We start from the raw sequence: 26,518 nt of genomic DNA on the forward strand, positions 1-26,518 counted from the left end.
GTGTGGTGAAAAAATAATGAATACTGTTTTTCTGAAAATAAATTAATTAATAAAAAAAAAAAGAAAAGAAAAAGTCTACCATCTCCTGGTCTCTGAACTCTGTGCTTTCCAGGCTACAGGAAAAAATAGAAATGCTATATGATAGAGACATATGTTATTAAGTACTAGCATCTTCCCTGCACCTTTACCCAGACATCAAACCATGCATCATTATTGTTTATTAGCTCTGGGAAATATCTCTGTTGTCCTGGAACCTGCTTTGGCTTCTGATTTAGCCCACAGCTGACTCGGTTTCATGACGTTGGTTTTGCTGACTCATTAATCACATGGGATAGTGATCTAATTTTCCCTCCTATACGACCATAAAGCCTTTTTAATTGAGCTGGTCAACAACAGAAGAGACAAGCGCTCAGAATAAATTATTCTGGTGAGTTTAAATATTCAGCTCTACCTTTCATTGCCAGTAAAGTCAAAGACAATGACCATCTATTCAATGATATCTTTATAATAAATTTGTCTGTAGTATTCTGTGTATCCTGAATATTCTGTGCTTAGAGTTGGGGATGCAGAAGAGCCTGAATTCCTGGTAATGAGGGAGGTTAGTTCATTCCTAAGTGGGTCCCACATCAACTCAAAAGAATGTGTAGTTTGGAATTAGACAAGAGTGGGTTTGCATTCCAGTTTCACCACTTGCTAATTGTCTGGACTTGGACAAGAGGCTCAGTAGCCCAGAGCTCTGTTTCTATAGCTATAAAGGGTATAAAATAATGGTCTTGAGAATTATGAAATATATAAAATGTCTTGTGCAGTGGCTGGCTTATAATAAACACTTAAAAATGAACATTCCTGGGGCACCTGGGTGGCTCAGTGGGTTAAAGCCCCTGCCTTCAGCTCAGGTCATGATCTCAGGGTCCTGGGATCGAACCCCACATCGGGCTCTCGCTCAGTGGGGAGCCTGCTTCCTCCTCTCTGCCTGCCTTTCTGCCTGCTTGTGATCTCTGTCTGTCAAATAAATAAATAAAATCTTAAAAAAAAAAAGATCATTCCTTTTCTTGATTATTCCCCTGCATTCTAGATTTACCCATCACAAAAAAGCAGTTATGAGGCCCTTTTTCTACTACCATGCCCAGGATGAACTGACCTACTACTCTGCTTGTATGCTAGTACACACTTATCTTTTCATCCTTTGGGCCCTTATTGTGTAGTGTTTCCCCCCTCTAATTGACATATGCTTTCTTGGACACAAAGGGTAGAAAACTGCAGCATTTTCCATAAATGACTAAATGTTGGACAGTTAATAAAAATCTTAATTTGGAGAATTGTTACTAGTTAAGAGGTTACCAGAAAGCACTATAGGTCTGCAGCAAAAGGGAGAGCAAAGTATGGTCTTTACACCAAATCTGATGCATTGTCATTTTTTGTAAGTGAAGTTTTATTGGATCCCAGCCATACTTTTGTTTATGGATTGTCCAGAGCTGCTTGCCCAATACAATGGCAGCATTGAGTACTTATGACAGACATCGTATGGGCCACAAAGATTAACCTATTTACTATCTGGACTCTTACAGGAAATATTTGATGACCCCTGATTTCAAGAGTTGATTCTGGAGGCAAGTTTAGGCACTAGACTCTTGAAGGTCTGAACTAAGAAATACTTCTGTGGAAATAGATTCAGAAAATAATAAACATCAGAATGTGAAGAACAGAGGCTCTAGAACTAAGATACAGAATACCAGTGACTATAGCTAAGGCAGGGGAGAGTGGGTACACATTAATTTGGGGATTTGGAGTCAAAAGACTTAAATTCCTTTCACAGTTTCATCACTGTTTAGTGATGCGTCCCTTTGACCATGTGACCTTGAGCAAATGATCTTATTCTTGAAGAACTAGTTTCTTTGTCTGTAAAATAAGGAATGCAGTAATTCCTCCTTCAGAGAATTTTTTAAGAGTTGATGAGATGAAATACTCTAGAAACTTTAAAGTTTTATAAAATGTTAATTTATATAATTATGACTAATAATAAGCACTTAAAATATATTTGCTGAATGTGTTGAATTAATAAAGAATTAGATCTTTAAGCTTGTTGGCAAATTTCTAAGATTGTACATCACATATGTTGTTTTAACATGAACTATGAGTTCAATTTATCCTTGCTTAAAGTTTAATTATATATGTTTTTTAACTCAAATTGTATTTTTGGATTTTAAATTTCAGACAATATAGACACTCTCTAATTCCTGTAGATGATGTTCTGTCTATGAAATGTTGAGTGTCATGAAGTACATTCATGCTCACTCCATACCAATCAATGGCAGTGGGATTAAACCTCTTACTCTCTTGCAGAAGGTATTCCATCACTGGGCCTGGAAAAACCAGTATGTCTTAGAACCATTAGGGACATGTCAACTTAAAAACAGTTTCACTCTACCTTAGGCCTTAGGGCCCTGATGACATCCTGGAAGCTCAGATGAAGCTCTCCATGTTCCTATCCCCATGACTCTTTGGGCCTTGAAGTAGGCACACAATGCTCACCACATTGATTTGCAGGTGTCCACCTATAGCATCTTAGGAAAGGTCCGGAAAGAATCCAGTTGCTTCTACCACGAGGATGGGAGGAGAGAAACAATTCAGTAGTTCAGATGATGATAGAGAAGGAGCTCTGCCTTGAGGGGGGAAGTGGGGGTGAATTTAAATGAAAAATTATCATTCTGGAAAGATGCTGGCTGGATTCCCAGATTTCTCTTTGTGTGAATGGCATTCGGTTCAATTAGGTTTCCAGCCTGTGATGTGCTCCAGCTGTGATTTGTGCTTGCCATGTCAGTGATTTACCCTCTGCTACTTCTAATCCACACATTTTTAAGGCTGGTGACAACACATACGGGCACCTAATTTGCAGTTATTGGCGTCATTCTGACATCAAAATGTCATAAAGTAGAAAGTGCTCATGGGGACAACTCCTTGTGAGTGGGGTATGGAAGAGAAAGGATGCCCAGGGAAAGGTGTCTTAGGAAGACCTCTGCTCAGGTTCCAAGGCAGGTATAATCTCTCCTCTTTGCCTCACGTACATGTATTTCAAATACTCTGTATCTGGAAATATTCTAACCATTTTATAGATGAGGAAACCGAGTCTCAGATAAATGACCCATATACAGTCACTCAGGTGATAAGTATTCAAACCAAGTGGAGAATCAAGGTTTGTTCATATTATTTTCACTTTACAGGGTTGTTCTGATGAGCCCTGGATTGATCTTTTTTGTGCCAGAAGTGTTTACTGATGCGTTCTCTTCCCATTTCCTCCCTCCCTTCCTTCCTTTCTTCCTTTATAGATTGTTCGGGTTCCACCAGACAATTGGCCCATGCCAACAAAGTTTTTCTCTCTTGGTAGTGTTGGAGTTTGGAGCTGTTATGAAAATAAGCATGGTTAACTACTCACCACTAAATCCAGAACCAAATCTATCAGAGCATTATTCAACTAACGTATACATCTGGGTTAGTTTATAAGGAAGAGAGTTTGGTTGACTTTTTCTGTAAAGGGCTAGATGGTAATGGGCTTTATGTATTTGTGTATTTGTTCTCTGTCACAACTACTCAACTCTGCAACAAGATTGCAAAACAGCTGTGGATGGTCTGTAAACAAATGAGTAGGGCTATATTCCAATAAAATCTTATTTGCAAATACATATGGCAGGCCAGATTTAGCCTATGGGCCACAATTTGCTGACCTGGGTAGCAGAATGACTTCAGCTCTTAGTAGCTGAGCTGGGGTTTCTCTGTAGTCTAGGGCAGATAGGCAGGACAAAGCTGGGAGAATGTTTGAAGGTACATCTGATTGACATTGGTACCTCCAAAGAGTACCAGTTTCCCTGGTCTTTGTGTTATGAGGTGGAAGGGACGCTCATGGGAGACCACAACAGCCAAAGCCCAGAGCAACTGCCTTCATGAGGCTCAATATACAGAGGTCGACAGATGGGCCTCAGGGATCAGAGCCAGACTTGGAATTGAACCTGAGGATTTGAAGAAACATTGAAGATAATATAAAATAAACAAGAGGCTGTCCATGGTGGAGGTGACAGAGGAGTTCAGGGATCAGTGTAGATATAGAAGTCAAGCCACTTGAAGCATCTTCTCTGACACCAAAGTCAAACTTCCTTTGAAAGACAGCATATACTTCTTTGCCCTGTGTTCTAGGTGGCCAGGACATATTTGTCTATCTATCCAATCACCCACCCACTCACTGATTCATTGATATATAGATTCAGACTGGTCTTATTAATTACTTACCATGTGTCCAAGACTTCCATTACAGGTCTCTTCCCTTGAGACGCTTAGCGTCTAATGGCATGGGTCGGACAGATAGCTAGCAATGAAGTCATACCGTGTGGTTGTCATGATAGAACTTTATATAAGATGCATAAAAGAGGCTCAGAGACATCATCGGGTGTCTGCCTAAGGTCCAAATACAGGGATGATCCACATTCAATAAACAGGGAGGAGGAGAATGACCCTGACTCAGTTTATGTTGCTTTCTGTTGGAGTTTACCCTTGAACCAGTAAATAGGCTAAGGGAATGCTGCTTTGGTTTCCACAGGGGTGTGGAGAATTCAATGATTCATATCTTCTGTAAAGAGTAGGTGTGCCACCTGGTTGGAAAAACAAAGAAATGGAGGGCTTTTTTGCCTTTTTACCATCAAACTATAGGATGTGGCCATGTCATTGAGACCTCCCTGAGTTCCATTTCTGTGGCACCACAGGGCCATCATCAAACATGGTCACACTCTCCCACACGACATGAGTCCCATTCATGAACTCAAAAAAAAAACGGAGTTTGTTATGACAAATAATTAAAGCACATTCATTTTGGTGCTTTTGCAAGACACAGCTCAGTCATTATCAATGTTGACACCTCCCAGCTAAGGTTTGTACAGGGCTTTAGCATTTTCAAAATATTTTTATGTATATCATCTCTTTTTTCTGACCTTCACAGTAATGTTGTGAAACTGGATGGAGAAATTGAGGTTCAGGGTTCTTAAATGGCTTAGCCAAGTTCACACAGCTTACTCATGGCCGGAGCTGCGTCTTGTGCCTTGTTCTGCAATTCCAGCTTCTGTGAACCCAGTGTACCAATTTCAGCTCTTTTTTCTTCCTCTCTTCCAGTGATTCAGTGAGCATAAGGAAGTCTTATTTTTCTGAGATAACACACAAGGGTGGGGAAGATAGAGCACTGTGAACTTAAAGTTGGAGGGAAATCAATTGCTAGGGATTTGCTCTATCAGCCTCAGCCCTCCAAGTGGGCAGGGTGCATTAGTGGTCATAAATGTGAGCTAATCCTCTCTCAGACCCTGGGAGGCTATAAAAAGATGGCCTGAAGTGGTGGGGAGATTTTGAAACCTCTAAGGGGAGAGAATGGATCCGGTGATTTCACTATTTCGGGCTGGTGATGGCATTAAAATTATGAAGAAAGAATGTCAACTAGGAGTTTCTTAAGCAAACTCAATTAGTATGGTGCTCTGTCCTAGGGATCAGGAAAAGAAGGGAGTAAGCAAAAAAACAGAAGATTTTCAGACTTCCTTACAGTCTAACACTATTTTCCCACAGTTATCTCATTGAGCCCTCCCAAACACTTTTAGAAGTATTATTACTACTAAGTAGTGTTATCACCACACTTGTAGAGTAGGTAGAGCACCAGGCTTAGTAACGAGCAAAATGTGTTCACATTCACTCATAAATAATTGTGTAGAGATTTGCCTCATTCTTGGTTCTATGCAAGGCCCATTCTCTTATTTCTTTATCCACTAAAAAACTTTTGTAGGGGGTGCCTGGGTGGCTCAGTCAGTTAAGTTTCTGCCCTCAGCTCAGGTCATGATCCGGGGCTCAGCAGGGAGCTTGTTTCTCCTTCTCCCTCTGCCCTTTCCCCCTGCCTGTGCACACTCTCTCTGTGTCTTTCTCTCTCAAATAAATAAAGTCTTAGAAAACAAACAAACAAACAAACAAAAAAACAAAAATTTTTCTATCCTTTCTGGGTCCCAGTCATTCTCATTGTTATAGGACAGGAAACCACACGAGACTGCCAGTGCCTGCACACAGTTTGTCTCACTGAGTGGCCTGGGCCTATCTCTGACGAGATATGAGGAGATGCTCAGTACATGTTGTCACGGGAGTGTAAGTGAGAAGCTGATCCATGAATTAATGGATGGAAGCCATGGGCATGTCATTGTCCTAGACCACACTTATCTAGTGGGAGATGGGCATAGCTTTTGTTCTCCCCCAGGAACCATTTTTTAAATCTTTAATTGTCAGAGTTGGAAGAGGTCTGAGGCCACCTAGTTGTAATACTGCAGACAAGAAAAATGAAGTGATATCGGGGAGCCATCTTTACCTAGGGTCACCCAAGTTTGTTCAGCTTGGTTAGCCTCTGGTCATCACTTTATAAATATGTTTAAAACTGTAAATGGCCATGAGGTTGACTTGTTCAGAGGGATATAATATACGTGGTGCCTGAAACTTGCATTAGAGCTAATAATGCATGGAATGATGGAATGATGGAATGAATGAGTGAATTCATTCCTATTCCAGCAAAGATTCTAAGCCCTTGCCTTCCTGAGAGAGTCATTGTATCATAGTTACCAAGAAAAGCAAGATGTGTCTGGGTGTCCATCTAGAAAGGAACAGCCGTAGAGCCTAGCCTGCTCATTTCTAACATTTAAGGATTCACTAATTTCTAGGTCCAATAAGCCCTGGCTGACAGGTACAAGTTTCCCCTACACATATTTTTTTTAAAGATATTTATTTATTTATTTATTTGAGAGAGAGAGAGAGAGAGAGATCACAAGTAGGCAGAGAGGCAGGCAGAGAGAGAGAGGGGGAAGCAGACTCCCCGCTGGGTGGAGAACCCGATGTGGGGCTGGATCCCAAGACCCTGAGATCATGACCAGCGCTGAAGGTGGAGGTTAACCCACTGAGTCACTCAGGTATCCCTCCCCTACATAGATTTTAAAACCTTCTCAGAGCAACCTTGTTTGGCAAAATGTTAAAATCCTTCCATCTCTTTGTTTGTTTGTTTTTGTTTATTACTTACTGTTTTTTTCTGCTTTTTGGTCCCTGCACAATTCTTGAAGACCCAGACTCCCCCTTCAGAAAATGATTTGCCTCCTCACACATAAATGCAATTACAATGGTTGGTTACATTTCTCAGGGGCTTATCTGGAACAAAGGTACCTCTATGTATGCTAAGTAAACAAAGAAACCCCCTTTTTGTCTGATTATTCTTCTGGGCATTTTAATGTTACAGGGATTCAATTTAGTTCCCATGATCCTGAAACTACAACATGAGCGGTCACCAGGAATATGGGTCCAGGACAAGGCAGAAACTCCCTTGCCTAAAGGCTTTTGAAGAACCCATCTGCACCCATGAAAGCAATTGGTGTATCCTTTCAAACTGAAGATGTATCTGCTCTAGAAATCAAATAGTCAAACTTTTACAAATAATGGGTCATCTGTGTCCACATAAGTTAGTTGAACAAGGAACAGGCACAGAGGCAGGTGGAGTGACTTCTGCTCTGTCACCATCATTTCCCATTTGTGTGACCTTGGGTAGGTAGGTCCCTTATGACCTCTCTAAGACTCCATTTACTTATTTGTAAAGTGGGGATGACAATATTCATCCTCAGAGGTTGCTTGTGAAAAGAACTAGCACAGTATGAGGCACTTAGCTATTCCTTTTTTTTTTTAATTTTATTTTTTCAGTGTTCCAAGATTCATTATTTATGCACCACACCCAGTGATCCATGCAATACGTGCCCTCCTTAACACCCACCACCAGGCTCACCCATCTCCCCACACCCCTCCATTCCAAAACCCTCAGTTGGTTAATCAGAGTCCACACACTCTCTCACGGTTCATCTCCCCCTCTGATTTACCCCATTCACTTTTCTTTTCCTTCTCCTAATGTCCTTGTATAATTCCTTATGCTCCACAAGTAAGTGAAACCATATGATAATTGACTTTCTCTGCATCACATCGTCCCCAGCAACCTCTTTCAAGACATGTCTCCAAAGACAAAGGAAACAAAAGCAAAAATGAACTTTCGGGACTTCATCAAAGTTAAAAGCTTCTGCACGGCAAAGGAAGCAGTCAACAAAACAAAATGGCAACACGCAGAAGGGGAGAAGATATTCGCTATTCCTTGTTTTGATTTTAAGTTGGATAGGAAATTTTGGAAGACTAGATGTCAGCAGTATGAATAGTAGGCAAATATGACATTGGGCAAGTGGTTGCATCTCTGGACCTCATTTCCTGCACCTGTATCCTCAGGAGTTACATGAGATGATTTCTGAGAGTCCTTCAAAGAGTAGTAATCATATGCAAATTATATTATATGGAAAGCGCTATATCTATCTATCTATATATATATATATGTAAGTGTATGCATGTGTATACATTGATTATATATATACATATTAGCTCATTTCATACTCAGCATGCTCTGAGATTTAGGTAATGTTGTCTACATTGTATAGAGGAAGGAAGTAAGGTTAGCAGAGAGCAAACAGACATCCAAGTTTACAGCACTGAAAAGTAGAAATCTGGAGATGTAAATCAGAGCCAGAATACTAGCAGAACCCCATGTGGACCTACCATATGATACTCAGAGATGGTACCCTAGTGGAGTCTATGGCAACATTGGGGCCAGTCCGTAGGTCCCTCCATTCCCAAGCCAACCTCTCAATGATTCTAACACTGCCTTCTGTTTTTAAAAAAAAAAAAAGTCCCAAAAGGAGTCATTTACTCCCCAAGACAGCAAACCAATCTACCAAAGAAACCTGACCTTTTAACAGTCAGATGGAAATTTTCTCATCTGCAAGAGTGAGGGCCTCCGCATGATTAAAAACCCTGCTATTCCCTTCCGCCCAAAAGAAGATGAAACAATCCCTTCTTGTCTTTTGCTAACAACTTCCTGCCCCACCTTTCTTCCTATAAAAACCTTCCATTTTGTACAACTCTTCAGAGCAACTCTCTTTGCTAGATGGGACACTCCCCGAGTCCAGAATTGCTTAAGAAAGTCAAATTAGATCTTCAAATTTATTTGGTTGAGTTTTGCTTTTTAAGACTACTTAGGTCAAGTCTTCTGACAGCTCTATAAAATTACACAAAAATCAAATAGTCTACAAACTTTTCCTTGTTATTAATTCAAACCAGTAACTAAGGAGTTGGTTTGAGCTACTCTGGGGTGTATGATATCACTTACCTCTTTACTCCCAGTGCCTACCTGACAGAGACACAAGATGGACACTCAGTACCTGCTGCTTGAATTGAGCTGCATTTTGTCCACGTGTTTCCCACTCCTCTCTTTGTGGCCTCTTTACTGACTGTCAGCTCACCTTTTGGAATGTACCAGAATATTAAAGTAGAGTAGATAAAGTGTCATTTATTTTAATACTCTATTGTTATAAGAGGGAGTCTGAACTCCTTAGGTGGCAGAAGAAGTCCTGTCTTAGTGCAGAGTTCTTCCTACCCCAGCACCTTAGCTCAGGAAGACTGCCCTTCCCTCACTCCCACCACCCTGAATCCCACTGTGACATCTGTTCCTAGCAACTAACAGACAGCAGGTGGCAAACAGCTTGTTGTCTCTCAGTGTTAGAGTTGATGGAGCTATTTCTGCATCATATCATGTGGGCTAGTAAGCTTCAGGGCCAGGGACTCCTGACTATTAGTTACAAGTGTCTCTGACTTTATTTTGAAAGCCTACTGTGATGTAATTTATATAAGAAATATATATTTAATCTTCACCTGGGGTCCTGGCACTGGAGCTCCTAAAACCCTTGGAATTTCCTAACTGAGGAGAATGATTAAGGTGTCTTTTATTATGTGAATGAGGTGATTTTTTGTAACTTATTAAGTAATGTAAGGCTGGGTGCTAGAGGACTGGAGATTCCATTCTAGCCCCACTTAAGGTGTAGGAAGAGGGCTGGCAGTTGAGTGCATCACCAATGGCCAATGATTTAATCATTTGTGCCTACATAATGGAGCCTCCATAAAACCCAAAAAGGACAGGGCTCAGACAGTTTCCAGATTGGTGAACACATGGAGCTGGGAGAGAGTGCAGTATCCAGAGAGGCATAGACACTCAGCCCTTTCCCCACACATCACCCTGTGCATCTCTTCCATCTGGCTCTTCTTGACTTAGCCTGTTACAATAAATTGGTGATCTAGTAAGTTAATGTTTCTAAGTTCTGTAAGCTGCTCTAGCAAATTCATAGAATCAAGGGAGGGGGTCACTGGACCTCTGATTTCTAGCCAGTGGTTCACAGGTGACACCTGAACTTGCCACTGGCCTCTGAATTGGGTGCTGGGTAGAACTGAACCCTTCACCTGTGGAATCACTCTATCCCTGAGTAGATAGTGTTGGAGTTGAGCTTAATTGTATGACACTCAGCTGGGGTCAGAGGAGAGCTTGGTTGTGTGGGGAACCCGCTCCTCAGGCAACATTGGAATTAGGTCCAGAACTCTTCCCGTCCCAGCCAAAGGGGCAATCACAAAAATCAGCCAACTGAGAGGTGCTACCCACAGCATAGGAGGGCCCCAGAGGACAGGGAGGGGAAGAACCAAATAAGAGGGAAAAAAACATGGAGGCTAATATTTTGTTCATTTATCTCCAGTGGAAACCCACAGTGGGCCACATCACAGCAAGACAAATTTGGCCCTGAGATGCGTGTCACCAAAACAAAACAACAACAACAACAAAAGTCTCATCAAGATTGGACTAAGGCCAATGAAGCCTGCATTTTTGGGGGTCCCCTGGGAGAGATGTGGGGACAAAATCTAATAGCAGCTTTCTGAGGAGTTAGCCAAAGGCACTGGAAATGAAACCACAGGGAGAAAGGAAAGGAAGGCAGCACGGGTGGAGGACTTACCATGCTTCCAGCCTACACAGCGCAGAAGCTAAACCCAGGAGCCTACAAACCAGATCCTCAACTGTCCACTTGTATAATCCAGCAACTGATTTAATTTTCCAGTGCATCACAAAGTTTTTATGAGGCTTAAATGTGATGAATCAAGTAAAGTTCTTAGAACGCTACCAGCACAGAGTAGCGCCTGTGGAGTTTTATCTCTTATTATGATCAGACATTTTGCAATGTGTATGTGGTGTGGGGGCTTTGTAGCTGTCACTGTGACAGGGACACTACTGGAATTTGGAGTTCAGCTTCCAAAGATGTTTACTGTCCTGCAGTATATGCGGCAGACCTTCCCAGAAGGGGATTTTCCCCACCCCAAATGTCAACAACACCCTTGTTGGGAAACACAGAGCTAGGTCTTATAATGTGGGTTGCATCATTTTTAATCATTACCAAATACTGTAAGGTCAGTTATTATTACCCCTAATTCACAGATGAGGTAAGTGAGATTTTCAAGAACTTGCCCAAGGTCAAGAAGCTATTAATTAGCATTGCTCATTTCAAATTCACAGATTTCTGTCTCTAAAATTAATGTCTTTTTGCTGCACTCTGCTTTCTTGATTACAGCCATCCAGATCTTAGTGCTCGAGTCCTTCTGAAAAATGGAAGATTGGGAGTGAGTCAGCTTTCCTATCATAATTTGAAAAGGAATATCCTAATTGGGTGGGAAAAAATAGCTAATTTAAGGGGTGATTGTTGAAGTTCTGCAGCTTCAGCCATATGAGAAGCTGCTCATTAGCGAGGAGAGAACTTGTCTCGCTAATAACGAGTTTCTCCTGTACCAGGAACCTCTTCTCTCAGAGCTGGTGTGCACACACAGTGGAGATGCCCTTGGGCATCCACACTGGACACCAGAGAGCATTAGGAGCTTCCCACATAGGTATTTTGGAAACTGAGCCAATGTTTGGAGATATCTGATAATTAAATCAAGGGTCTAATGCATCAGCTTGGTGAGGCTGGTGCAATTGAAGAAGTCATATCTCAGGAATTGGTATTTCTCTCAGATTTTTTTTTTTAATCTGAAACATAGCCTCCAAAGTATAGTCACTAATGTCTCAGTGCCAGAAAGATCTCTCTGACAGGGTGCAATGCATTACCTAGCATCTGATTTGGTCTGTGTTTACATTCACTTATTCACTTAACAAATACTTCCTGACTGTGTTCAAGGGCGGGACATTGTGCCAAGAACTGTGGGCACAAAGATGAGTCTAACATGAAATTGTCTTTGGGGAGTTTATGATTTCACGAGGGACACATAAAAAATGATGGCATTCCACTTTTAAGAGGATCAGTGACAGAGGACTTCCCGGACACAGAGGGTGGCGTAAATGCAGGAGAAGCTGAACCCCCAGAAGAGAGGAGGAGCAGCAGAATTCCCTCTGTCAAGCGAACATGGAGGAGGGACTTTGCAGGAAAAGAGGGGAGCAGGTGCAACAGGAAGAAACAGAAGGAAGGGCTCAGCTCCAAGTCATGTGCTGAGGTGCAAGTAAGGGTGTTGGTGGGGGGGGAGTGAGGTTTAAGGCTGGGGAGTGGGCAGATGCTTGGAGGGACTTTGCTGAAGCATTTGCCTTTTGTTTGGCAGTCAGGGGGGAATCCATGGCGGTGTAGGAACAAGATAAATAAGATAAGATTGAAATCAACTATAACATTTGATATAGGAAAAAAAAAAGTAAAGGTGCCAAAATCTGCCTTTCTTCACATGATGTCCCTATTCAATATATAATCTGTCTGTATGATTGTTCTTTCTAGGTGTGTCTCACTTGGCCTTCTTGGCATCCCCTCTGTGGTTCCCTAATCAAAACTCCCATTTTTTTTTTTTAATCTGTAACATTACAATGCCCTCACAATTACCCTCTCCTTCCAATAATCCATCCTGTACTTACAAAGCTTTCTAAGTCAGAAACCCCAGGAAATCTGAGCTAAATACAAGATATGAGCTCCATGTGCATTTCTTGATGAAATGAAAGTAAATGGCAATTAAAACTCACACAGGAACTTATCATTTGCAAATCATATTCATACCATTTATATTTTCTAACTGCCCCATGTTGTGTTTTGTTCACCAAGGACTAAACGTTGTGAGAAAGACAATGAACAGGTACAGTGAACAGACTGGAACAAAGGAAGAGTTAAAGATTCCAGAGAGCAGTACCAGGAGGTAAGAAGTTAACTGTGGGTATGGAAGGGGGTGCCTGAATTAGGGTTTACTATAGTTTTGAAATATTGTGAGATGTGAAATTGTGTCCCCTCAAACTTCATATGTTGAAGTTCAAACTCCTGGTACTTCAGAATGTGATCTCATTTGGAAATTGAGTAGTTGTAGATGTACTTAATTAAGCTGAGATCACACTGGAGTGGGGTTGGGTCCCTAATCCAGTATGACTGGTGTCCTTATACAAAGGGGAAACTTGGACATAGGGGCATGTAGAAAGGGACAATGATGGGAGGAGACACAGGGAGAAGATGGCCCTCTACAAGCCAAAGAAGGAACTCTGGAACAGATCTCTTCCTCACATCCCTCAGAAGGAGCCAACCCTGCCATCTGAACTTCTGGCCTCCAGAATTATGAGACAATAAACGTCTGTTGTTTAAGCCACACAGTTCACGGTACCTTGTTATGACAGCCCTAGCAAACCAATGGGAGTATCAAGGAATTACGTTAGACTTTGGCTAGTTGCTCCATGTGGCTGCCTCTAGTGGTTAGTAGTGGTACTTCACTCTTCCTCCCTGGGATGCCTTTTTACATTTCTCCAGCACTACCCCCATTTCATTGGCCTGTACCTTCCTCCTGGAGGTCAGCCCTCAGGGTACTGGCACAGTTTTCCAGTCCTGGACAGACAGTCCTTGGGAGTTAATAACTTCCCTCCCACCCCCGAGTGGCCCTTGGCCAACGACTGAAGGGTGTGGGAATAGGAACAACCAGCTTTCTGGGCTCTGAATTGGAATCTATACTCTAGAGATCCTCTGCAGGATAAGGATGGGACTTCATCCGAGATCTTCTTGCCCCGCTTCCCTCATTTCTTTACCAGATTCTCCAGGAAGTACTGACTTCATAAATTACTTGCATTTGAATCCTCGTCTTGGGATCAACTTCTGGGGCCCACAGCCTACGACAATATTGACTGCCTCTCTAGCACCTAAAATGACTAGAGTTGGCAGTAGTAAGGCTGTGATTTCTCCACGAGTAAGGGAGTGAGGCTGGTAAATGCCAGCCATCATGATAGTTGAAAGGCAGCAAGGCCAGATGGTGTGTCCCTTAGATGACAGAGCTTTTGTACAAGAATGAAGAAGATAACACAGGGAAAGGCCAAAGACACCTAGGAGAATGTCAACACAACCTCTATATCCTTGGTACATGGGAAGTCATCTTTTATTAAGAATAGCATGATAGGGGAGCCCAGATGGTTGAGTCTATAGAGGGTGTGACTCTTGATCTCAGGGTTTTGAGTTCAAGCCCCACGTTGGATGTAGAGATTACTTAAAAGTAAAATAAAAGAAAAGAATAAAAGAAAAAAAAAATAACATAAGCATAACCGTAAGCATGAGGCAACATAAGTCATGGCAGGTGGGTTTAATAGCTCACACACCATGATCCTTAGCACGTTTTTTTCACATCTTCTCATTGTGTTCCAAAAGAGTTAAAGCAACACATGTAACTTGTAGCAAAGAAGTGACTTTTTCACCTGCAAATTTTGGCTACATGTTAGTTAAATGTCTTGGAATGTAAAGTGATTTTTTTTTCCTTCTTGAAAATGTCTAAATGCTGTGTTGATAAATGTCACAGAGAATAACGAATATGATGGAATGTGCCAAGGATAATGGGAGTTACCTGCCAGTTCACCTGAACCATGACTTGTCTACATTTAGCAAGAATAATGAATGTCATTTAATACAGCACCTTTGCAGAGAAGGGACTCAAAATTTTTCAAAGCAAATATTAAAATGCTGAATTATGCAATAAAGACATAGATTTAAGTAGATAATAATAGATCATGCATTTACAAAAGCACACAGTGCAGCTGTGGGTACTTGTATTTAAATATGCATTACATTGTTATTGGGTAAAAGGATGAACATAGGAAGAGAGGTCAATACGGAATGAGGAAAACAAAGATTATATAGAGAAATTAAATAGCAATTTCAATGAATAGAGCCAACACAGGGTTGCAAAGGGCAAGAGAGACACAGTCATATAGGACGCAGTGTAACCCACCATGGATGAGGTAGGTGACTTTAAATAAGTGAGGTAAACTCTTTGTGTTTTAATCTCTCTACATATGTAACATGAGTTACTATTGCCTGCTTTATGGGGTTTTCAAGGAGAAATAATAAGAGAATATATATTTCAGCAGGCACTTAATAAAAGATAGGTTTTAAAATATTATCCTTATTATCAATGAGATATAATAACCACAGCCACCTTCTACTCATTCATAAGTGACATGTCACTCTAAAATAGCTGACAATCTATCTCCTTCTATTCCAGAGAATATAGTCATAACTCATGTAGAGAGCTTGAGGGAAAAAACCCTGAATTTCTAACCTACCACCTTATTTTACACATAAGGCAATTGAGGTCCAATGAGGTGAAATGTTTCATTCACCATCACACATAATTGTAGCTTCTATTTTGTTCCTGGGACTCTGCCCCACACTTTGTGTGCATTACTGTATTTGATTCTTATGGTAAATTTATGGGGAGATATTCTTATTTGTTCCTGAAGAAAGTGAGGCACACAGAGAGGAAATCATTTGCCTAAACTCACACAGCTGTCAGGTGGGTGTCACAGCTGGGTCTTCAACCTAGATCCTGATGACTCCTTAGCAGGTGCCTTCCGAGTCCTTATCTCCCCTCCTACCCTTGCACCGAGGTAGTTCTGCTGAATTTCCATAGGGGACAGAAAGCAGCTCAGGTCTTGCTTTTGTTAGTATGCTTGCAAGTAAGTTGCTGGTTACTTCTGTCATTTCTCCTTCCCTAGAGATTTTCTCTATTTCCTAGGGGGTTCGAAGGTTGGGAAGCTGCTGTAAAAAGCACTGTCTTGTGTTTCGCTAGACATAGGAACTTTGGCCACGAGTCTTTTCTGACCACCTTCACTCTCCTTCAACTCTGGGTCATGGGCTTGAATCCAGGTTTCCATCTGTGTATTTAGGCAAGTCTTAAAGACATTCTGAGACTCAGTTTCCACATATGAACAATGAGGTTGTAATAATATGGCTAATAATACCATGTCTATGCCCCTTTCTGAGGATCAAGTAATATATGTGAAAATGATTCAAAAACTCAGAAGTGCTATGTATTGTTCATTTTTATTTTTTTAATGTCAAACAGAAGATGAGACTTATAATGAGTTTTCAGGTAATCCATATTTTATGAGTGAGTTGTGTGTGCTAGTCCACCAACCAAAGGACACAAATTCACAAAAAAAAAAAAAAAAAAGATTGACTCTGTTGAATTCTTAGAAGTTATTGTGGCTATGCTAGTCTTTTAAATACAGGACAAAGGTAGAATATCAGTTGCTTTGAAATGGTGACTCTTAAAATGATGGCTAAGGACACAGAACCCTCACATCAGGTCACCAATATGACTTTCTAAGCCAGCAAAATCTTTGGCAACAAGCAACCTCTTCCAATAAATCAGCATGTCAAAGGAAACAATGGCCCTTCCAATGGAACAGAAAGGAAACTACTGAACTCCCCAAGGTGGACTTGGAACAGAAGTCTCCAAGACAACGTCGATATATCTCATTCCTTTCTCATTCACTGAGAGCAAGTATGAGAGGTGATGGAATTCCTTCCACCAGTCAAGAGGCTCACCAATCCAGAACGACCCTCAAACACCCAGATAAGAGAGTGAGTTAATTGCCCATTGTGAATATCAGTCTCCTTTGGACAAGCAACCAGCAGTTACTCTGTGATGTGAGTAGTATGAAGAATTTTCCTTTGGACTAGAACCCCAGGAGCAACTTAAAAACCTAACAGATAATTTTAGATTCCTGAAAACAATCAAGGTAGGATGGTTTGCTACTGAAAATCCAATGGAAACCAGATCAGCTGTGGGACATTTTCAATTTCATAGATTTCAGAGATCAAAGGAATTTACACATCAGCCTGTCCAACCTTCTTGTTTCACCCAAGAGAAAATGTGGGTGAAGAAGAGGAAAGGTGACTTGTCTAAGGGCACACAACTAGTTATATGGCAGAACTGGGTAATAGCTGCACTCTTTACTCTTTTTTCATTGTTTTTTCCATAACACAGCATGTCCTCTCTAATTATTAATTATGACCTGACATTCCATTGTCCATCATATATTTATTTGAGTGTTTGCTATATGTTTAGCTATGTTTTCAAGACCAGTTATAGGGAAAAAAAATGAATGAAGTAAACAATAAGAGCCATTTATTAATGCATACTATTTCATTTGATCCTCATGACAACATGTGAGTCTATAGTAATCATCCTTATTACAGATGAGGAAGCCAGAACTTGCTTGTGGTCACACAGCTAATTATTAGCAAAGCTGTGATAGAAATTGAAGCTGACCTTATATTCTTGGTTTAACACCCTACACCGTGTTGCTTTTCCCAGTCCAGATCTTTCTCTCTTCAAGTCTTGTACCCCCTCACATACTTATTACCTAATCTTGTTATCAGGGAAGGACCATTATCTGAAAGCTTACAAATCCCTGATCTCACGGAGATGACATTCTAGAAAACAAAAAACAGAAACAAGTATGTGTGCAATATTTCTCAGTTTGGGATAAGAACAAAGAGAAAATAAAGCCACAAAAAGGAGAGGTAGACTGGCTGGAGGGGAAGCTGTTTTAGGTGAGATGATCAGAGAAGGTCTCTCTGAGGGGGCATTCCTTGAGCAGAAGCTGAGTATGGCAAAGTCCAGGGATGGAGATTGGAAGTGGTCACCAAGGGAGATTTTTGGAAGGCGTCAGAGTAGTGTGGTGGTTAAGAGCACACGTTCTAATGCCAACGTTCCTGGGATTAAATATCTACCAGATCATTTGTTGGCTGAGTTGGGCACGTTTACTTAAATCCTCTGGGCCTCAGTCCCTCTTCTCAAAAATGGAGCTAATAATAGTTCTCACTTTTAGGGTTATGTGAGGATTAATTGAAAACACTGTCTTGTACACAATAAAAAATAAATATCAGCTATTTTCTTTTCTCTCTCTTTAGCGCTAAATAATAGGTTCATCATCCTTTAATTTCATATCATTGGCCTAGATTCTTTTTCCACACTTTAAAAAAAAAAGAAAAGGACTCTTTTTTTTTTTTTACATTTTTATCTTTTCAATAAAATATTATGAGGAAGGCCAATAAAATAGATAAAAGGGAATCTGTTCTGGTTGACTCAACAGAGTGGCAGCCAGACAGCCTGCTTGGCTCCACCCTTGCCCCCACGGTGGTCCTGAGGATGCCCTGGGATTCACCAAACATGGTTAATAATATCCCCACTTGACACAATGACTGGCATGAAATAGGGGCTGAACATGCAATTGTTAAAAGAATGTTGAAAACTGCAACATACAACTCTTGGTCTCTCATTTTTTTGAGAAAAGAGATTACTAGGCCATACCACACATAGCCGTCCTTCTGAGGTAGATGGGGAGGGTTGTTTATTTAGTGCAGGCTTAGTCATGAGTTCAGAACATTCTGTGGGTTTTACTGGAACTCGATATCATGGCTCATCCCTACTCAGATCACTTTGGCTAAGCCTGCCAGTGACCTCCCTTGGGGCAATGACTGGGATTCTCAGGCTCCACGAAATGAAAGGGCTCTTGCTTCCTTTTCAGCCTCAGAGATGGGCTCTTCATCCCAAAGAGCCCCACACGGCAGGCCTGGAAGGGGCTTTGACAGGTGTGATCAGTGCCTCCTGAGGGAGACCTTCCCATGTTAGTAGAATCGAGAAAGCATGCTACTTTGGATGTATAGAAGTATCTCCATCACCTAGAGGTCAAGTTATGTTTTTATTCCTTCTGTACATATTACTTGCATGCTATGTGAATTTGGGTGTGGTTAGACCAAATACAGGTCTGTTGTTGAGGGTTTGTTGGCCTCTTGCCTGTTTACTTCAGTTCACCTCACCACAGCATTCACTAAACCCTGTTTCCTTCAGAGTTCCTGAAACTCATTGTTTTCAAGGAAAGACACTCATATTTATAGAAGACGCTACTATGTGCCAGGTAGAAGACAAAAACTTTTAACTACAGAAGCTTGTTTAATACTCTCAACAGGCTCATGAGAAAGAGATAACCTTCCTTCTTTAGAAAAAAAAAAAAAAAAAAACACGAGACCCAAAGACATTAAATAAGTCATTCAAGGTCACATAGTGAATGAATAAGAGAGAGTCATTTCAAACCAAAGTCAAAAGTAGACTCAAAAGTCTCTTTTCTTTGGGTCCTTTCTCTTTTCTTTTTGATAAGTCGGGCCAGGGGGTTTATCAATTTTATTAATTCTTTCAAAGAACCAGCTCCTAGTTTCGTTGATTTGTTCTATTGTTTTTTTGGTTTCTATTTCATTGATTTCTGCTCTGATCTTTATGATTTCTCTTCTCCTGCTGGGCTTAGGGTTTCTTTCTTGTTCTTTCTCCAGCTCCTTTAGGTGTAGGGTTAGGTTGTGTACCTGAGACCTTTCTTGTTTCTTGAGAAAGGCTTGTACCGCTATATATTTTCCTCTCAGGACTGCCTTTGTTGTGTCCCACAGATTTTGAACCGTTGTATTTTCATTATCATTTGTTTCCATGATTTTTTTCAATTCTTCTTTAATTTCCCGGTTGACCCATTCATTCTTTAGAAGGATGCTGTTTAGTCTCCATGTATTTGGGTTCTTTCCAAACTTCCTTTTGTGGTTGAGTTCTAGCTTTAGAGCATTGTGGTCTGAAAATATGCAGGGAATGATCCCAATCTTTTGATACCGGTTGAGTCCTGATTTAGGACCGAGGATGTGATCTATTCTGGAGAATGTTCCATGTGCACTAGAGAAGAATGTGTATTCTGTTGCTTTGGGATGAAATATTCTGAATATATCTGTGATGTCCATCTGGTCCAGTGTGTCGTTTAAGGCCTTTATTTCCTTGCTGATCTTTTGCTTGGATGATCTGTCCATTTCAGTGAGGGGAGTGTTAAAGTCCCCTACTATTATTGTATTATTGTTGATGTGTTTCTTTGATTTTGTTATTAATTGGTTTATATAGTTGGCTGCTCCCACGTTGGGGGCATAGATATTTAAAATTGTTAAATCTTCTTGTTGGACAGACCCTTTGAGTATGATATAGTGTCCTTCCTCATCTCTTATTATAGTCTTTGGCTTAAAATCTAATTGATCTGATATAAGGATTGCCACTCCTGCTTTCTTCTGATGTCCATTAGCATGGTAAATTCTTTTCCACCCCCTCACTTTAAATCTGGAGGTGTCTTCGGGCTTCAAATGAGTTTCTTGGAGGCAACATATAGATGGGTTTTGTTTTTTTATCCATTCTGATACCCTGTGTCTTTTGACAGGGGCATTTAGCCCATTAACATTCAGGGTAACTATTGAGAGATATGAATTTAGTGCCATTGTATTGCCTGTAAGTTGACTGTTACTGTATATGGTCTCTGTTCCTTTCTGATCTACCACTTGTAGGCTCTCTCTTTGCTTAGAGGACCCCTTTCAATATTTCCTATAGAGCGATTTGCAAATTCTTTCCCATTTACAATTGCACCCAAAACCATAAGATACCTAGGAATAAACCTAACCAAAGAGACACAGAATCTATACTCAGAAAACTATAAAGTACTCATGAAAGAAATTGAGGAAGACACAAAGAAATGGAAAAATGTTCCATGCTCCTGGATTGGAAGAATAAATATTGTGAAAATGTCTATGCTACCTAAAGCAATCTACACATTTAATGCAATTCCTATCAAAGTACCATCCATCTTTTTCAAAGAAATGGGACAAATAACGCTAAAATTTATATGGAACCAGAAAAGACCTCGAATAGCCAAAGGGATATTGAAAAAGAAAGCCAACGTTGGTGGCATCACAATTCCGGACTTCAAGCTCTATTACAAAGCTGTCGTCATCAAGACAGCATGGTACTGGCACAAAAACAGACACATAGATCAATGGAACAGAATAGAGAGCCCAGAAATAGACCCTCAACTCTATGGTCAACTAATCTTCGACAAAGCAGGAAAGAATGTCCAATGGCAAAAAGACAGCCTCTTCAATAAATGGTGCTGGGAAAATTGGACAGCCACATGCAGAAAAATGAAATTGGACCATTTCCTTATACCACACACAAAAATAGACTCAAAATGGATGAAGGACCTCAATGTGCGAAAGGAATCCATCAAAATCCTTGAGGAGAACACAGGCAGCAACTTCTTTGACCTCAACCGCAGCAACATCTTCCTAGGAACAACGCAAAAGGCAAGGGAAGCAAGGGCAAAAATGAACTATTGGGATTTCATCAAGATCAAAAGCTTTTGCACAGCAAAGGAAACAGTTAACAAAATCAAAAGACAACTGACAGAATGGGAGAAGATATTTGCAAACGACATATCAGATAAAGGACTAGTGTCCAGAATCTATAAAGAACTTAGCAAACTCAACACCCAAAGAACAAATAATCCAATCAAGAAATGGGCAGAGGACATGAACAGACATTTCTGCAAAGAAGACATCCAGATGGCCAACAGACACATGAAAAAGTGCTCCATATCACTCGGCATCAGGGAAATACAAATCAAAACCACAATGAGATATCACCTCACACCAGTCAGAATGGCTAAAATAAACAAGTCAGGAAATGACAGATGCTGGCGAGGATGCGGAGAAAGGGGAACCCTCCTACACTGTTGGTGGGAATGCAAGCTGGTGCAGCCACTCTGGAAAACAGCATGGAGGTTCCTCAAAATGTTGAAAATGGAACTGCCCTATGACCCAGCAATTGCACTATTGGGTATTTACCCTAAGGATACAAACGTAGTGATCCAAAGGGGCACATGCACCCGAATGTTTATAGCAGCAATGTCCACAATAGCCAAACTATGGAAAGAACCTAGATGTCCATCAACAGATGAATGGATCAAGAAGATGTGGTATATATACACAATGGAATACTATGCAGCCATCAAAAGAAATGAAATCTTGCCATTTGCGACAACATGGATGGAACTAGAGCGTATCATGCTTAGCGAAATAAGTCAAGCAGAGAAAGACAACTATCATATGATCTCCTTGATATGAGGACGTGGTGATGCAACATGGGGGCTTAAGTGGGTAGGAGAAGAATAAATGAAACAAGATGGGATTGGGAGGGAGACAAACCATAAGTGACTTTTAATCTCACAAAACAAACTGAGGGTTGCTGGGGGGAGGGGGTTTGGGAGAAGGGGGTGGGATTATGGACATTGGGGAGGGTATGTGCTTTGGTGAGTGCTGTGAAGTGTGTAAACCTGGTGATTCAGACCTGTACCCCTGGGGATAGAGTATTATGCCTCCATCAGAAAGGATGAATACCCAACTTTTGTAGCAACATGGACGGGACTGGAAGAGATTAAGCTGAGTGAAATAAGTCAAGCAGAGAGAGTCAATTATCATATGGTTTCACTTATTTGTGGAGCATAACAAATAGCATGGAGGACATGGGGACTTAGAGTGGAGAAGGGAGTTGGGGGAAATTGGAAGGGGAGGTGAACCATGAGAGACTATGGACTCTGAAAAACAATCTGAGGGTTTTGAAGGGACGGGGGGTGGGAGGTTGGGGTACCAGGTGGTGGGTATTATAGAGGGCACGGATTGCATGGAGCACGGGGTGTGGTGCAAAAATAATGAATACTGTTATGCTGGAAATAAAAAAAAAAAAAAAAAAAAAAAAAAAAAAAAAAAAAAAAAGACATGGAGAGAAGTCCTCTGAGGAGTTTCTGGGAATTTTTCTTCATTCTTTTTCCTCTGTGTGTGAAATTTTCCTCATTCTGAAAAAAGGGCTCAGAGAGTGACAATTATTCTCCTTTTCTAATTGTGCACGTTATCATGTGAGGATTTGATGCCAGGAACTGTAACAGCCACCTTGTGCTCATTAAGAGAAAAATCTGAAAGCAAAAGCTGACAGGCTCAAGATGGCAGAATCCCAAGACTGTGGGACCAATTCTGAAAGTGTCCTCCTACCAGAAAAGTTTTAGGTGAGATAATGATATTTTCCTTTATTTATGCCATTCCTAGTTGGTTCCTTCATTACCTATGTCAAAAACATACCAACCAGTATTTTGGGTAGGACTAAAGCAGTGAAGATGTAAGAATTGCAAGCCATGTTGTAGGTGAACAAGAATGTTATCATAATAACCACTACGATCGTCGCCATGGAAACATGGATCTCCTGACCTCAGCCCAATACCTGAGACATCATTGCCTCCCAGATTTCAACAACAAAAATATAAAATCTTTCAGAGTATGACAGAGTATGCTCCAAGGGTGAGATCATGACTAGAGAAAGAGAGCCCGAGCCTTGCCTCTCTTGGAAACTGAGGCTGTGGAAGAGATTTAGTGATTGATGGCCCTGGAATGTGTCTTTTAGATAATGAGACCTTTGAAGGGTACAGTGAAACCTTTGGATAACAGGTGTCCTATACAAATAATGGTATTACTAGCTGGATAATATTTAACAAACACTCCCTCCTTATCACAAGTAATCCAGGGCAATAGGATAGAATATTATAGTCCAGAACTTGCAGCAGGTGGGGAGAATGTGGAATCCTTATGTTACTCCAAGTAACTGATAAATAGGGAGAGATGTAGAGCCTCTCGCCTCTTGCTTCCCATCTTCATTCAGGTTGTTCTGAAAAATGAATGTTGCCTTAAGAAAGATAATGACTATATAAAGACTGTCTTCATTCTCCCAGAATCAAAGGAATCAAATCGGACATGCCCAATGAGGAAAGAGATGAAAGGAGAGGGTATTTTCCTGCTATTGAGTGACAATAAGAATGATACGGATAACGATACTAGTATCTCATGGAGGATGAGAAAAGGAGAATGGGAACTTTTGGGGGGTTCATTTCCTCTTTATCTGTGTCTTCAGTATATAATCTCTTTAAATACAATGCTCCGTGGGAGCAGCCTCCATGATCCACACTTCAGAGATGAGGAACTGACTTTGAGATCACAAAGTCCAGACGAGGGGTGCCTGGGTGGTTCCGTCTTTAAGCTGCCTTCTGATCTGGTCGTGACCCCTGGATCATGGGATCGAGCCCCAGGGCTCCCTGCTCCGCGGGAAGCCTGCTTCTCCCTTTCCCATTCCCCCTGCTTGTGTTCCCTCTCTCGCCGTGTCTCTCTCTGCCAAATAAATAAATAAAATCTTAAAAAAAAAATACAGATGAAGGAATTAAAATCAGGTCCCCAAGTTCCAATACCATGTAGCCTGTGCCTAATAAACCACATTGCCCTTTATTTCTTTCTCTCTGTGGCAAGACTCTGAGTGGCCAGAACCCAGGACTCAGAAATGACAAACTTCCTTTCTTCTGAGGAGATACTATCTGAGGGGCGGGAAGGTACATCCAGGAGGAGCTAGGTTTGTAGGGTCAGAGAAGACCTGACTCCAGGTTCTGACTAAGTACTGTAAAAGCTTTATAATCTGGGGAAAGTGGGTCTCTCAGCATCTGCTTCTTTAGTTTTAAAAGCAAAGAGACTTTCCTAGATTATGTCTCAGATTCGTGTTATAGTGTCATAATTGCTTCTTCTGTTTTGTTCGTACCAGTTGACCCTGTTGAAAAGAAGAAGAAGAAGAAGAGTAGAAGAAGAAGGAAGAGGAAGAGGAGGAGGAGGAAGGAAAAGAGAGAAACTAACAGGGAGAAACACTCCTGGTCACCTGGGCTACTTATGTCTGTCCGATGTATGAGTTTTCCTAATCTGCATAAACACATAGATACTCACTTTCCATACATATTATATGCCACAAGCTCTCATTGTACAAACTGAACGTGTTAGCCATGAGGACTTCTCCATGCCACAAAGCCAACATCAATAGAAGAAGGCCTATAAACACTCTCACAAATCAAACTCATTCCAGAAGCAAGTCATTGGATGACTGAATATACGTCTGCTCTGCAGGCTCTGTTGTTCCTATGGAAGATGGATCTGCTAGGATCCCTCCTCATGCCTCAAACTGGAAACCTAGCTGATCTGCTGACATTTTTTCTTAAAATGAGTTGGATTTCCTCCTGCATCTTCCCTTCCCTTCTTCCAGAAACATTCAGCCCCAACACTCAGGGCTAATGCAGAGCTCCTTCCTCCTTAAGTGGTCCTTCTGCTGAGATCTGGACAGTATCCACCCATGTTACAAACCAGACCTGCTTTGCAGGCACACATTTCTCATTTATTCTGCAGAACAATCATGTCAGACAAAAACTGACAGTCCCATTTCGCGGAGAGGGAAACAGATCCGGAGAGATCTGGTCCCACGTCAGAATGGATGGTGCTGCTGAGAAATTAACCTAATGTCCCTGCCTGCACATCTTTATGCTCTAATACATCTCTATGAATCGATGCAATGCTGTGTTCTCTTGGATGACAATCTGATTTCTACAAAACTTTGGGTGGACTTACCTCTTTTCAGGATCCATTCAATGTATTCTGCCTCGGTTTCCCCTTCTATTAAAAAGACAAAAAGTAATAAGGCTAAATTACCTATGTTAGGTCTGTTGAAGTAGTTTGAATTCTTCTGGACTGAGATGAATGCAAATTGCCTTGTTATTTCACTAATTAATAATGTCTGCTTGGAAATGCGACTATTACTGCACAATAAATGATAAGCCTTGTAATTATGGATGACAGTAATTGCTTCTTTTTTTGGCCCTTAACTGCATCCTAGTTTATCTTCCCGACTTATAGCTACCTCTGTAGGGGTTAGGAAAACATTTTTTAAGAATCGAAACAATAGGTTCCTTTCCCAGGGGTTTGGAAATTGATGAATCATCTTACTCTGCTTGCAACATTCAAACTAACTGTGTGCTTGACACACGGGCGGAAAAGTGGGCTCTTTGAAATTTGAGCCGGGTACAGATCATGTCACCTGGCTGGCGTGTGACCTGTTCCACTCGCCACCTGACCCCCTGTGCCCAACGTCACCTGGAGCCTGAAATCTGGAAGCAGAAAGTCCTTGACTGGAGTCAGTGGAGAGAAAATCATCACCTGCTTGGGCACAAACATGCCTGGGGACTGCGTCACTGTTTGTTAAGTGGGATCAGCTAATAGTTGCACAGCGGGCCTTCAAAGTCCTGCGGCGGGGCTGATGAAGTTTCTGTAAATGCACTACCTGTGCAGAGGCCTTGGACTTTGAAGCTCAAGCACTGGGAGCATTTTGAGCTTGCAACAGGCTTTCTGCTGAATTCTATTTGGTTAAACTGCAGGGAAAAGAATCGACTTCATTTCCACCACCTTTGGCTGGGTCCCTTTACTCCAGCCACACTTCTGCCTCGGGGCCTTTGTACATGCTGTTCCTTTTGCCTGGACACCTTTCCCCCTGGATAACAGCCTGGCTTGCTCTGACATTTCACTTAACGAATCACCTCCTT

General features: G+C 41.2%; 1 long non-coding RNA gene across 1 annotated transcript; it reads left to right on the plus strand.

The window, feature by feature from the left end:
- The first annotated feature begins 12,034 nt into the window (after nt 1-12,034).
- Nucleotides 12,035-25,754, plus strand: LOC116575333. Its single transcript, XR_004279717.1, has 3 exons — nt 12,035-12,438; nt 13,020-13,110; nt 24,703-25,754. It is a non-coding gene; the product is annotated as an uncharacterized LOC116575333 (long non-coding RNA).
- The last annotated feature ends 764 nt before the right edge of the window (nt 25,755-26,518 follow it).

Source organism: Mustela erminea, chromosome 16 (assembly GCF_009829155.1).
Source record: "Mustela erminea isolate mMusErm1 chromosome 16, mMusErm1.Pri, whole genome shotgun sequence".
Lineage (NCBI taxonomy): Eukaryota > Metazoa > Chordata > Mammalia > Carnivora > Mustelidae > Mustela > Mustela erminea.